The following is a 14,188-nucleotide window of genomic DNA, read 5'->3' as shown; positions in this document are numbered from 1 at the left end:
GCCCAGATGTGGCCTCTCTCTCTAAGCCAACTTAGCAAGTAAATTCACACCCCCACCATGTGGGACATGACTCCCAGGGATGAGCCTGGTCCCAGCATCGTGAGATTGAGAAAGCCTTCTTGACCAAAAAGGGGAAGAAAAATGAGACAAAATAAAGTTTCAGTGGCTAAGAGATTTCAGATGGATTTTGAGAGGTCATTTTGGAATTTACCCATACACATTATATGGATATCCATTTTTAATTTTTAGTGTATTGGAATAGCAAGAAGGAAATACCTGAAACTGTTGAATTGCAACCCAGTAGCCTTGATTCTTGAAGATGATTGTATAACTATATAACTTACATGTTGTGACTGCGTGATTGTGAAAACCTTGTGGCTCACACTCCTTTTATCCAATATATGGACAGATGAGTAGGAAAATGGGGACAAAAATCAAATTAATAAGAGGGGCCATGGGGGGTGGGATGCTTTGTGTGTCCTTTTTTACTTTTATTTTTATTCTTATTTTTATTTTTTTTGGAGCAATGAAAATGTTCAAAAATTGATGGTGGTGACAAATGCACAACTATATGATGGTACTGTAAACAGTTGTACATTTTGGATGATATGTGAATATATCTCAATAAAATTGAATTAAAATACCTTCCTCAAAAGAAAACTCCATGACCAGATGGCTTCATTAGTGAATTCCATGAAACATTAAAAGAAAAATCAACACAATTCTTCTCAGACTCTTCCAAGGAATTCAGTAGTAGTGAACACAATTCAAGTGTTGGCCAGCATTACCCTGATACAAAAGCCTGATAAAGATATCACAAGAAAATGAAATTACATACCAATTCCCCTTATGAATATACATGCAAAATTGTTTAACAAAACACTAGCCAACCAAATCCAACAGAATATTAAAAAGATTATACATCTTGGCCAAGCAGGATTTATCCTAGGAATGCAAGAGTGGTTCAAGATATGAAAATGACTCAATGCAATACACAACATTAATAGAATGAAAAAAATAAAAACATACATGGGTGTCTCACTAGACACCAAAAAGGCATCTGACAAACCAGCACCCTTTCTTGATAAGAATAGCTAGAAAACTAATTACGGAAGAGAACTTTCTCAATATGATAAAGGCTGTTTATGAGACACCCACAGCTAACATCATACTCAATGGTGAAAGACTGAAAGCTTTCCTCCTAAGATGTGGATCAAGACAAAGATTCTTTCTTTCATTGCTGCTATTCAATATTGGACTAGAAGTTTTAGCCAGAGTAATTAAGCAAGAAAAATAAATAAAATTTATCCAAATTGGAAAGGTAGAAGTAAACTATCTCTATTTTCAGGTGATGTAATCATATATATATATATATATATATATATGTATATATATATATATATATATAATCCAAAGGAATCCACAAGAAAACTATTAAGCTAATAAACAAAGTGGCAGGGTATAATATAAACACACAAAAATCATTGGTTTTCTATTTACTAGCAATAAACAATCTGAAAAGAAAATTAAGAAAACAATACCACTTACAATAGCATCTAAAAAATAAAATATCTAGGTATATATTTAACTAAGGGTCTGCAAGAATTTTATACTGAAAATTAGAAAATATTGTTGAAAGAAATTAAAGACCAAAATAAATGGCAAGATATTCCATGTTCATGAATTGTAAGAATTAATATTGTTAAGATGTCAATACTACCCAAAGCAATATACAGATTCATTTCACTCCTTATCAAAATTCCAGCAGCCTATTTTTTGCCTAAATGGAAAAGCTGACCCTCAAATTAATATGAACTGCAAGGGCCCCCAAATAGACAAAACTATTTTGAAAAAGAACAAAATTGGAGGATTTACAGTTACAGATTTCAAAATGTACTAGAAAGGTACAGTAATCAAAACAGTGTGGTACTGTCAGTAGAATAGACATAAAAACAAATTGAATAGAATTGAGAGTTCAGAAATAGACCCACACATCTATGGTCAATTAATTTTCAGCAAGGGAAAAAGGGCATGAAATGAGGAAAGAATAGTCTCTTCAACAAATGATGTTGGGGAAGCTGGAAAGCCATATGCAAAAGAAGGAAATTGGACCCTGTTCCAGTTTGCTAGTGCTGCCTTTTCACAAAACACCAGAAATGAACTGGCTTTTATAAAGGGAATTTATTTAGTCACAAAGTTACAGTTTTAAGGCCATGAAGTGTCCGAGGTAACACACCAACAATCGGGTACCTTCACTGGAGGATGGCCAGTGGCATCCAGAAAACTTCTTAGCTGGGAAGGCATGTGGCTGGTGTCTTCTCTGGAGTTTGATTTCAAAATGGCTTTCTCCCAGGATGTTCTTCTCTAGGCTGCAGCTCCTCAAGAATGCCACTCTTTGTTGCTCTTGGGGTGTTTGTCCTCTCTTAACTTCTCTGGAGCAAAAGTCTGCTTTCAAAGGCCACCTCCAAAATGTCTCTGTAAGTTGTAGCTCCTCTCTCAGTTCCTGTGTGTTCCTCAAAGTATGCCTCTTGGCTGTAGCAAGCTTGCTCCTTCTGTCTGAGCTTATATGGTGCTCTGGTAAACTAATCAAGGCCCACGCTGAATGGGCAGGGCTGCATCTCCTTGGAAACATCTCCATGGAAGAACTCAAAGAATTACAATCTAATCAACACTAATAGGTCTGCCCACACAAGATTGCATCAAAGATAATGGTGTTTTCGGGTACATAATACATTCAAACCGGCACATTCTACCCCGTGGAACCCAAAATGACATGATCTTTCCATATACAAAATGCATTCATCCCATCACAATATCACAAAAACTTAAATCATTTCAGTAACAATAGGTAATTACAAGATCCCATCAAAATCAGTTACAGGCATGGTCTTGTCCTAATGGAAAATTCCCCTCTAGCTGTGGATCTCTGAAACTTGGAACAAGTTATCTGCTTCCAATATACAAAGGAGGGACTCTCATAAGATAAACATTCCTATTGCCATAAGGAGAAACTGAAAGGCAAAAAGGGTTTAAGGGACAAGAACAGTTCCTAAAACCCATAGGGCAAAGTCCATTAGACTTCAAATTCTGAAAGTCATTTACAGAATGACGTTGTATCCTTGGAGCTTGAGAAAGTGGCTCTCCCACACTTTCCAAGGATCTTTGTAGCAGCCCTTTTCTCTCCAAACGCTGGGGTGAGCGCTCCAACATATCCACACATTGGGGAGACCACCTTCTTAGCCCCACCCTCCTCAAACATCAGGGTGCCACCCGGACTCTGCCTCTCTGAGGCAAAGACTCTACTCTCTCTGAACAGTGGGGTGGTGGTAAGGCTCTCCCTAATCTCTGGGGAATGTGCTCCATCCTCTCTGAAGCCTGGGTTGGCAACAATCTTCCTCAGCATCGAGGCAGAATGCCTGCCCTCAACCTCCAGAGCAAACTCACCCTTTCTGTGTGTGTAGGCTGCTCCGTTCTCCCTGCCCAACACTTCTTGACTCCAGACCTCAATCTCTATGGCTCTGTATTTGAAGACATTTTTCCTTCAATTCTTTCCTCTGTCCCCTCCAGTCCAAACCAGTCATGTCTCCAGATAGAGTTCTCTCAAAAATATTGTTGACTTGGCATGAAGCATGCAGGGGTCAAAACCATCAGACAATAGGACTTTCCACAAAACCTTTCTGGATAACTCCATTTTCAATCCTGGCTTGTACTGAAATGGTGGCTGGGTTCCATGTTTGGTTAAATCCTCACATGGGGCTATAGCCTCTGGGATTCCATGGCTTGGAAACCCAGAGTTTTTCAGGCCATCAGTTTCTGGTTTCTTTGTACCTAAAGAGTTCAGTTCTAAGTTTCTCTCTCTCCACTCACATTTTACTATAAGCTTCAATGAGAAGCCAGGCCACACTTTCAATATTTAGTGTTGAACTTGCTTCAGCTAAGTATCCCTAGTGATCGTTTTCAAATTCTGCCTTCCATCCAATACTAGGACTCAATTTTGTGAAATTCTCTGCCACTTTAAAACAAAGATTAACTTTCTTCCAGTTGGCAATGATACATTTGCTCAAGGCCTCATCAGAAGTCTCTTTAAAGTCCATATTTCCACAAATACTCTTTTCAAAGCAGTCTAGGCCTTTTCTGTCAAGCTCCTCACAATTCTTCCAGAATCTTCCCCTTATCCATTTAAAAAGCCATTCCAACATATTTGGCATTTGCAAACTCAGCAGCACTCCACTTCTCTGGTTCCAGTTTGCTAATGCTGCTGTTTGCAAAACACTAGAGATGGATTGGCTTTTGTAAAGGGGTTTTATTTGGTTGCACAGTTACAGTCTTAAGGCCATAAAGTGTCCAAGATAACACATCAACAATCGGGTACCTTCACCAGAGGATTGTCAGTGGCGTCCGGAAAACTTCTTAGCTGGGAAGGCATGTAGTTAGCGTCTTCTCTGGAGTTCTGATTTCAAAATGTCTTTCTCCCAGGATGTTCCTCTCTAGGCTGCAGCTCCTCAAAAATGTCATCCTTAGTTGCTCTTGGGGTGTTTGTCCTCTCTTAGCTTCTCTGGAGCAAAAGTCTGCTTTCAAAGGCCACCTCCAAAATGTCTCTGTAAGCTGTAGCTCTTCTCTCAGCTCCTGTGCATTCTTCAAAGTGTCCTTCTTCGCTGCCGCAAACTTGCTCCTTCTGTCTGAGCTTACATAGTGCTCTAGTAAACTAATCAAGGCCCACAGTGAATGGTTGGGGTCGCACCTCCATGGAAACATTTCCATGGAAACACTCAAAGAATTACAATCTAATCAACACTAATAGGTCTGCCCACACAGGATTGCATCAAAGATAATGGCATTTTGGGGGACATAATACATTTGAGCCGGCACAGACCCCTACTTCAACCCATATACAAAATTAACTCAAAATGGATCAAGGACTTAAATATAACAGCTGAAACTCTTAGAGATAATAGAGGCAAATCTTCACAACCTGTGATTCAGCAATGGATTCTTAGATAAGATGCCAAAGGCATGAGCAACAGTAGAAACAATAGATAAGTTTGACTTCCTCAAAATTAAAAACATTTGTGCATCATGGAACATTATCAAGAAAGGGAAAAGACAACATATAGAATGGGAGAATGTAGTTGCTATTGTATCTGATAAAGGCATGCCATCATATCTAATAACCATGTATCTGATAAGAGGTGAATATCCAGAATTTATGAAGAACTTTTACGATGCAACAACAAAATGGTAAACCAATTAAAAATGGGCAAAGGATTTGAACATTTTTCCAGTGATAATATACAAATAGAAAATAAGCATATGAAATAAGAAATGAAATTTAAACCATGAGCTATTGTTAATAGTACAATTATAAAAATGTGCTTTCATGAATTGTAACAAATGTTCCACACCAAGGCAAAGTGTTAATAATAGGGGGCTGTGCCAGTTTGGATATATTATGTCCCCCAGAAAAGCCATATTCTTTAATGCAATCTTGTGGGTACAGATTTATTAATCTGTTGATTAGGGTGGAAACATTTGATTATTTCCATGGATATGTGACTCATCAAACTGTGGGTGATACTTTTGATTAGATTATTTCCATGGAGGTGTGGACCTGCCCATTCAGGATGGTCTTGATTAGTTCACTGGAGAATTTAAGAGAGAAGCTAAGATCCAGCACACATCCAGATGCTTGCTGACTCTTAGAGATGGCTGGAGGTACAGAAAGGAGGATGTTTGGAAATGAAGCCCAGAGTTTGCCCCAGAGAAGCTAAGAGAGAAATAGAGACATTTTGGAGAACACCATTTTGAAATGTAACCTGGGAGCAAAGGAAGAGCAGACATCAGCCACATGCCTTCCCAGCTGACAGAGATGTTTTGGACACCATCAGCCTTCCTCAGTAAGGGTATCCTCTTGTTGATGCCTTAGTTTGGACACTTTTATGGTCTTAGAAGGTTAAATATGTAGCCAAATAAATCCCCTTTATAAAATCCAATCCATTTCAGGTATTTTGCATAATGGCAACATTAACAAACTGGAACAGGGATATATGGGAATCCTATATTTTATGCATGATGACCTGTAAACCCACAACTTCATTGGTAAATAAATACCAAAAGGAACCACATGCACAGTATGAGATAGCATTTCACACCCACAAGGACAACTATTATGAAAAACAAAACAAAACAAAACAGAAAAAAAAAAAAAAACAAATGTTGGAGAGTATACAGAGAATACAGAACCCTAGTGCATTGTTTATGGGAATGTAAAATGATGTAGCCACCATGGAAAGCAATATGGCAGGTCCTCAAAATGTTAACTATAGAATTGCTATTTGACCCAGCAATTCTACTACTCAGTATATACCCAAAGAAAGTGAAAACAGGATCTCAAACATACTTCTGCAACAATGTTCATAGCAGCATTATTCACAGTAACCAAAAGCTGGAAAAAAACCATGTGTCCAATAAATAAATAGATGAATAAAATGTGGTACATAAGCACAATGGAATATTACTGGGTCATAAGAAGGAATGAAATTCTGAGTCCTGCTGCAACATGGATGAACCTTGAAAACATTATGCTGAGTGAAATAAGCAAGGCACATAAAGACAAATAATGTAATGTCACTTACATGAGATATGTAGAAATAGCAAATTGACAGAGAAAGGAAGGAGATTAGAGGTTACCACATGTTGAGGGAAGAGGAAAAGGGGGAGTTTTTCTTTAATGAATATAGAATGTTTGCTAAATAAAAAAAGTATGTTTGATTTATCACATGGGGATATCAGAAGATCATTAAGCATTATGAGATGGGATAAATGGATATATTTTAAGGAATTGTTTTACAAAGTTTCATGAAGTTACTTCATGTGAATGTATCATATCATGACTTGATAAAAGGCACAAGTATAATGGTAAAACATAAATGAATGAATGAATCTATTTATATAAAGACGTAAACAGTTATTATCAAGCTATGGAAAAGCAAGTCTAGTAACACAGAAAAAGAGGCTTTTTTAAAAGCCAAAAGGAATGTATCAATAGGATATCCCTGATAGCAAGTATAGGTTCACATAGTGGATTTTAAGGATGCATGTAATTTTTCTTCAAGTTCTTTTGTAAGTGCTGGAAGATTAGCTCAGTATTGTTGATGGAAAAAAAAAGTCAATATGCTTTTTGGGATACCATTTCTTTCTTACAAAATTACAGAACCTGAAGTGTTCTCTGCTGAGTGGAAAGGGCATCACCTTTTCTCTACACCCATGTGAGCTGGAAAATGTCTTCAGGCAGAACTGTGAAGTGTGTTCAAAATGCTCTATTTGTGTATGTTCAGGGCTGAACATTTTCACTGATCCCAAATGATGTGTGTGAAAGAAATAATATAAACTCCTACTGTGATCATAAAGAAAACAAAAAGGAAAATATGGAAAAAAACTGTTCTAAAAAACAATATTAAAAATACATGTACAGTGTAATATAACCATGTTTATTAATTTGAACATTCATTATACTTTGCTTTAATTACCTTTGGATAGTATAATATCCCATTGGATATTCTGTTGTAAAATTTCAAATATAAATTATATCTACTGAATATACTAATCTCTAGTAAGAAATAAAATTAAACATTTTCAATTAAATTAAATCAAATTATGATTTTGTTTTGTCTACTACTTCCTTTTATTTTATGAATTTGCTTCATGTATTTTGAAGCTCTATTTTTAGGTCTGAACATAATAATGGTTGTTATATGTTTATGATGTATTGACACTTTTATCATTATGAAATATTCTTTTTCATGTCAAAGTCAATTTGTCTGATGTTGACATAGCTTTCATACTTTCTTACAGTTAGTGTTTGCTGTGCATATACATTTGTATTTTATTACTTTCCACTTGTGCTGTTATTTTGATATATGGCTCTTGTAATCTGCATGCAGCTGTGTGTTTTTTTTTAAATGGAATCTGAAAATCTTTTTTTACTTGAGTTTTTAGCCCATTAGTATGTAATTTAATTACTAATATGTTCATGTTTATATCTAATATTTGTCCACTTCTTTATATTTTGTCCCCTTTATCTTTTTTTTTTTAATTTCTTCTTTTCTTGTGGAACAAACTCTTTCTGTTTCCTATCTTTCTCTCTCTGTCTCTTTCGCTTTTATTTCCTCTATTTTCTTTTTAGCGTTACCTCGTATTATTTAGTGGGTTGCACTAAGGATTATATGTCTCCTTAAATTGTCAGGGTCCAACTCTAACATTATGCAATATCCAAAAATGTTAGAATTTTAAAACAATATAATTATATTTATGTTTCACATAATTGGTTATTGTTGCCTTATAATAACTTAATTATACTGTATTTTATAAACCCCATAATACATTGATATTTTATTGTATTTAAATAGTCAGTGGTCTTCAAGGTAGTTTTAAAAAAAACAGTTTCATATTTACTGACAAATTCACTCTTTCCAAGACTCATTCCTTCATTTATGTCAAGAACTCAGTCTAGGATTATTTCCTTTCAGCCTTAAGTCATTTGTTTAGAATTTCTTGAAGTGCAGGTCTGATGACAGTGAATCCTTTCAGTCTTTATTTCTCTTAAATTGTCTTTATTTCCTCATTTACGAAGATTATTTTTACTTGTCAGCAGTTTTCTTATTACATTTTCTCTGTACATACATTTATTCCTTAGATTCCTTTAAGATTTTTTTACATTAGAATAAAGCCATTCTATCAGTAATATAAAGATAACTAGAAAATCCCCAAATATTTGGAAATTAATACCATACTTCTAATTAACCAAAGATTAAAACCAAAAGGAATTTAGAAAATATAAGATTTTTTATCTTTAATTTTCATCAATTTCAGTCTGAAAAGCCTAGGTGTGATTTTCTTTGTAGTTATCTTGGTAAAAATTCACTGAACTTAGATCTCTGAATTGATGTCCTTCATTATGTTTTGTCATCTTTATCTCTTCAAAAAAACAGTTCTTCCATGCCATACTCTTCCTGTCATCTTATAATTGCAAATACATATATATCATATTGTCCTCCAATAGCATATTTATTGTATGTCTGTTAATTTCTGTATCTCGATTGTCTGTGGTTCTACTTCCTCAGCCTTTTTTTTTTGCTGGATTACATTCTTCTGGTTCTTTTTATGTCTGGTAATACATTATATATGAATTTATATAAAATTATAAAAAATGGATATGATCATTCTATATAAATTCATGTATATAAACTTTAATATGAATTTATATAAAATTATAAAAAATAATGGATATTATTCATTCTATATAAATTCATATATATAAACTTTAATATTAATTTTTGTAAAATTATTTAAAATAATGGATATTATTCATTCTATATAAATTCATATATATAAACTTTACTCTGGATGGTGTAGATGATATCATGATTTTTCAAATCTTGTTAGGCTTTGTTTGAGTTGGTCTATTTTAGTTTGCCTTTATCGCAGGATGCACTTTTTACACCTGGAATAGAGTCTGTACTCCTAAGGCATGGCTTTTCTCAAGTCTTGATGAGATGATGTCCAGTTAAGAGTGAGTCATTTTGGTGCTGTCAAAACTCCTGTCTCCCCACTGATACCCCCTCTAAAATTCTCTGTTGTACTCTCAGATCCCAAGCAACTTTCTATGCTGTGTCCCTGCAAATGTATGTGTACAATTCCATAATGAAACCTAGGAAAACTCTTATACAGATATCTCAGTTGGACTATACTGTGTCTATTTTCGCTTCATATGCTGCACGCAAATTGCTGGTACAATAGCAGCCCTGAAAGCTCATCTTTGTTTTTCTCACCTAACGGGGAGTCCTGATACATGCTCCACTTCCCTGCAGTAAAATTCTCCCAAAGGCAGAAAGCTAGGGTGAATATATCTTGTTGCTTCCCTTCTGCTGTTCAAGACCTAAAACCATATGATTCACAAAATCTGTCCAGTTTTATGGCTGCTCACTGTAAAAGAGTAAGTCTAGCTAATGCATCTTAGCCAATCCTTGAAATCTTTAAATATATTGTGTATCTGTAGATTTGTACTTAGTTTTCTTTTACTATAAAACTGGGTACTAATATATTAGTAATTCAGCCAGTGACTAATTAGAGCAGATAATAGTAATAAGTTGATAGATGTGAAATAAATGTGAAAATCTATCTTAAAAGCTGAAAATTCTTGAAAGGATTTTGGAAATTGACTTTAGCATTATTAAAACATACCTAATATTGTACTATAATGGTTATTTTAGTTGCTGTCTGCAGTAGCTATGCTGGCTTTCCTTGTTAAAAATTGGATAAAAGAAATTAGAAACATCCAAACATGATTTCACAGAAAGGCAAAGATTATGGATAATAAGCATTGGGCAGCTTGACATATTTTGGCGGAAAAAAAAAAAAACAAAACTACAAACAAACACAAAAAAACCCACTAATCGAAAATTAAAGGAAAATAGAAAAATTATTCAGGAATGTAATTATTTTTACCTTATAAAATTTAAGTTTTTTCTTTTTTATAATTAGTGATTGCATGGAGCCTAATCACTCCCAGGTTGATTTTAAAATCACATTATTTTCTTAACAGTCATTGAGTTTTGCTCAAACTATACCCTAGTTTAATGAGCCAACTAGACTTGCAATAATGGAAGAAACCATGGTTTCTGGATTATTTCACACTTTTAGATTATTTTACATATATGGGTTTTAATTTCTTCAAAAGAAAAAAAAAAAAAACCTACATCAGGGTCAACCTAAAAATGCTACTATTGGAAAGTAATAGAATTTCAAAAAGCTATCTAATATTCATTGTGCTTCTGGTGCATTTACTCTAGTTTTTAACAAGCAAATTAGTTATCTCCAGAGTGACAAGGTGGGATAGATGATTCATTGAGATCTGAATTGAAGAACTGCATTTGGTACTGGTATTAAGACATTTTATGTTGAATTCATTTCACAACTGACAAACAATATTCTTAAGGTTTCTACTTCTCTTGTGTTTCACTGATCATGTTTTTTAAATCCTGACTTTTGGGTTCATGTAGAAGATTTTCATTATATTTCACTGTATAATGGATTTTTACCATTGATTTCCATTAATTCTAAGTGTATGGTTCAAAATTAATAATGTACATGTCACATAAATTCATTATTTTTTGATACCATTTTTATTAGATTGTACCAGCACAGAGCCATTGGGAGCTTTTATTCTTAAAATGAAAATGTGAATGAAAAGACACTCTTTTAGAATGTGTATGATTGTAAAATAATTCTTTTAAAATGGCATTTCAAATTAACAGTATTAACATAAAATACTGAGGCAGAAATTAGAACATGTGGGAATGGAATAATAAAGCTAAATTACTGTGACTCCAAGATTTAAATGATTGAAATAATATTAGCATTTTTGAAAATATTTTAAATTAAACTAAAATTAAGTATTTTAAGACAATACATCCATGCTGAATATCCTATTGGTTCCTAATATATTTTAATTTCTCTTTAGAAATCTTCAGTCTAAGAAATATAACTTTAAAATATATAGAATTTTCTATGAGTTTTTTTTTAATTGATCATAAAAACATTCAGTCTAGAAAACTGTAGCGACTATGATTACTATCCTGCTGGGCTCAATATTTTTCAGACTCTTAAATATTCTGAAGGAGCATTAAATGTTCAAAAAGTGAATAATTTCCCTAGTTTATTTAAATATTAACCTAAGTAGGATGTGGAGCCCTATTAGAGTGTCAGAGACAGATTCTACTCCTTGCAAATTTTCATACATCACAATAAATGAAATATTTCTTAAATGCATAAAATAAAGGTATAATTTTTATTACAATATTATTGCAATTGTGGTAAAATATGGGAACAATGGCAGGAACAAAGGAAAATGAAAACATTTCCATTCGGGTGTATATATGTAAAATTTCCCTTGAAATTATTATCACAGTATACATTTTTTCTATTTTTTACTTAAGCAAGCATTTTATATTTTGCCTGCTCATTAATGTTTTCATAACATAGGCATCTGTCTTGAGGTCCTTGACATAACACATGGGTTTTGCCAAGCAGCATGATTATCAGTAAATGGCATCCTCACCCACAGATTTCCATTGTCTCTGTCTGAAAATGTATTTGTTAGCATTGACACTCAACCCATGTCTCTTGTTTCTTTTCCTGAGTGTGTAAATGTGAGAACGGTAGAATATAGGCTGTTTGGAGACATTTTATACTTAATGTGTTTTTTCTTTTTTTTATTCCTTTTATTTATTTTTCCTTCATTTCTCTGAGAAATAAATATAAATATATTCATAAGACCATGTAAAACATATATAGTTCAAAAATAAAGGAAAAAAATACTTAGGTCACTGTTATCAATTGTATATATTTGTTGAGAATATTTTTATGAGAAAATAAAAACATAAGACAAAATTACACTCTATACACTGAATTTTAATATAGCTTACTTAAAAGTATGTATCTTAATCAATCCTTTCCCTCAAAGTATATATATATAGGTAGACCATAATTTTCATTGGCTGCAGATCACTCCAATATACATTTTAGCTTAGCAAAATCCAGTAAGTTGAGCATTTTATTCATTTTCACAATTTTGTCAAATTATACAGAGCTTCTAATACATAACGTTCTCTATCCATCTACTCCTGTTTACATCCTTTCTTTATTATTTTCTTTCATTAAAAATACTTTATTTTTTTTCTCTTCTCTTGGAATAGAAGTACCAGCAATGCAAATATACATACAATATGTAATTAGTAATATAGTTTGAAATAGGTATTTGAAAAAGGCAGTTACTAAAGGAATATTATTGGCATAGAGATTTATGAGATGTAATTTAAGTAAAAAAAAGGAAATTTTATGTTATCAATGACAAACTTGTGGATATATTTAAAAGGATACTGTTAAAAGAAGAAACACTTGTTTTTTTAAGAACTATGAATTACAAAACAGGACGGCATCATGCAAAGTTCTAAGTTACATTGGGCAAGTAATTTCTTCATTTCTCTTACGCATTTTGCAGTTCAGAGGGATGGTTAACACTTACACGAATTGGGATGAGTATTGTCTTAGGGAAATGAAGTGGTCTGTGGAATTACAGAGCAGGCACATCTCTCCTAATTTAGGGAGTCAAGGAAGATGCCCCTGAGAAGGAAACTTAAAAATGAGATATGATGAATAATATGATTTAGTTGGGGAAAAATGTAGAAATGAGGGAAGAGCATCAAGGTGGGAGAAGCATATACAAACAAAAGGGGTGAGAGTTTGAACTGACCTCCAGAGAAATAAAGAAAACAACAATTGGAAACAAAATGATCCATATGAATACAATGCATAGCAAAGGGAAAAAGGAGGCAGAGAAGGAGATGGAGATGATGGCAAGATTATTGAGGATTTATCAATAAGATTAGAGAGTTAGTATTTCCCCTATCAATCAATCAGGAAAATGATAAAAGTAAAATAAAAAGTCTTTCCTTCTTTTAAGTAGTCTATCTTTTTAATAGATGAGGTTTAGGGAAATAAACAACTTGCCCAGTATCATGCAAAAATTTTGCATGTTACCAACTCTGTTTTGTAAGACTTTAGATTCAGTGTTCTTAAGCACTGAGCTTTGTTGAAGATTTTTAAACTAGGAAGTAACATGAACATATTTGTGATGTAGAAACATCACCCTCTTCAGTACAGAAAATTGTTTGGAGTAGAGGAAGAGTGGAAGCAGGCACTAGCTAGGAATTGATCAAGTATAATAGAAGAGAAGACCACTGTGGTAAACAGAGATGAAACAAGTAGATGGAAAGGCAAGATGTTTCAGGGAAGAATGGCTACATTTTATGATCTTTTCATCTGGGGTTTGAAAGTGGAGGAGGATTAATTTATGAAACCCAAATTTTTAATTTTGGCTATCCTAAAAAAACAAAAAACAAACAAACAAAAAATAAACAAACAAACATAAAAACAATGTTCAAATTGTCAAATGATTCAAAGAAGGAATGGAATGCCTCAGAAAGAGGTAGAAACAGGGAATTGTGAAGTGTACAATGAAAGACAACATAACCCAGGGTAGGCTAAAGACTCGAGTTTCAGAATAATGTTTGGATTACAGAAACCTTAGCATGTTTCCGATTCAAAATTTCAGTTACTACATGGTTTGTTG

The 14,188-nt window shown here is 33.6% G+C and overlaps 1 protein-coding gene across 5 annotated transcripts in view; it reads left to right on the top strand.

Moving 5' to 3' along the window:
• The window catches only part of CDH9 (cadherin 9), a 165,286-nt gene that overhangs the window by 106,618 nt on the left and 44,480 nt on the right, over positions 1 to 14,188 (top strand). The gene's annotated exons all lie outside the window — the stretch shown is intronic.

The sequence above is a fragment of the Choloepus didactylus genome, chromosome 11 (assembly GCF_015220235.1).
Source record: "Choloepus didactylus isolate mChoDid1 chromosome 11, mChoDid1.pri, whole genome shotgun sequence".
Taxonomy (NCBI): domain Eukaryota; kingdom Metazoa; phylum Chordata; class Mammalia; order Pilosa; family Megalonychidae; genus Choloepus; species Choloepus didactylus.
The sequence above is the reverse complement of the archived record's forward strand: the minus strand, read 5'-3'. Positions and strand labels throughout refer to the sequence as shown.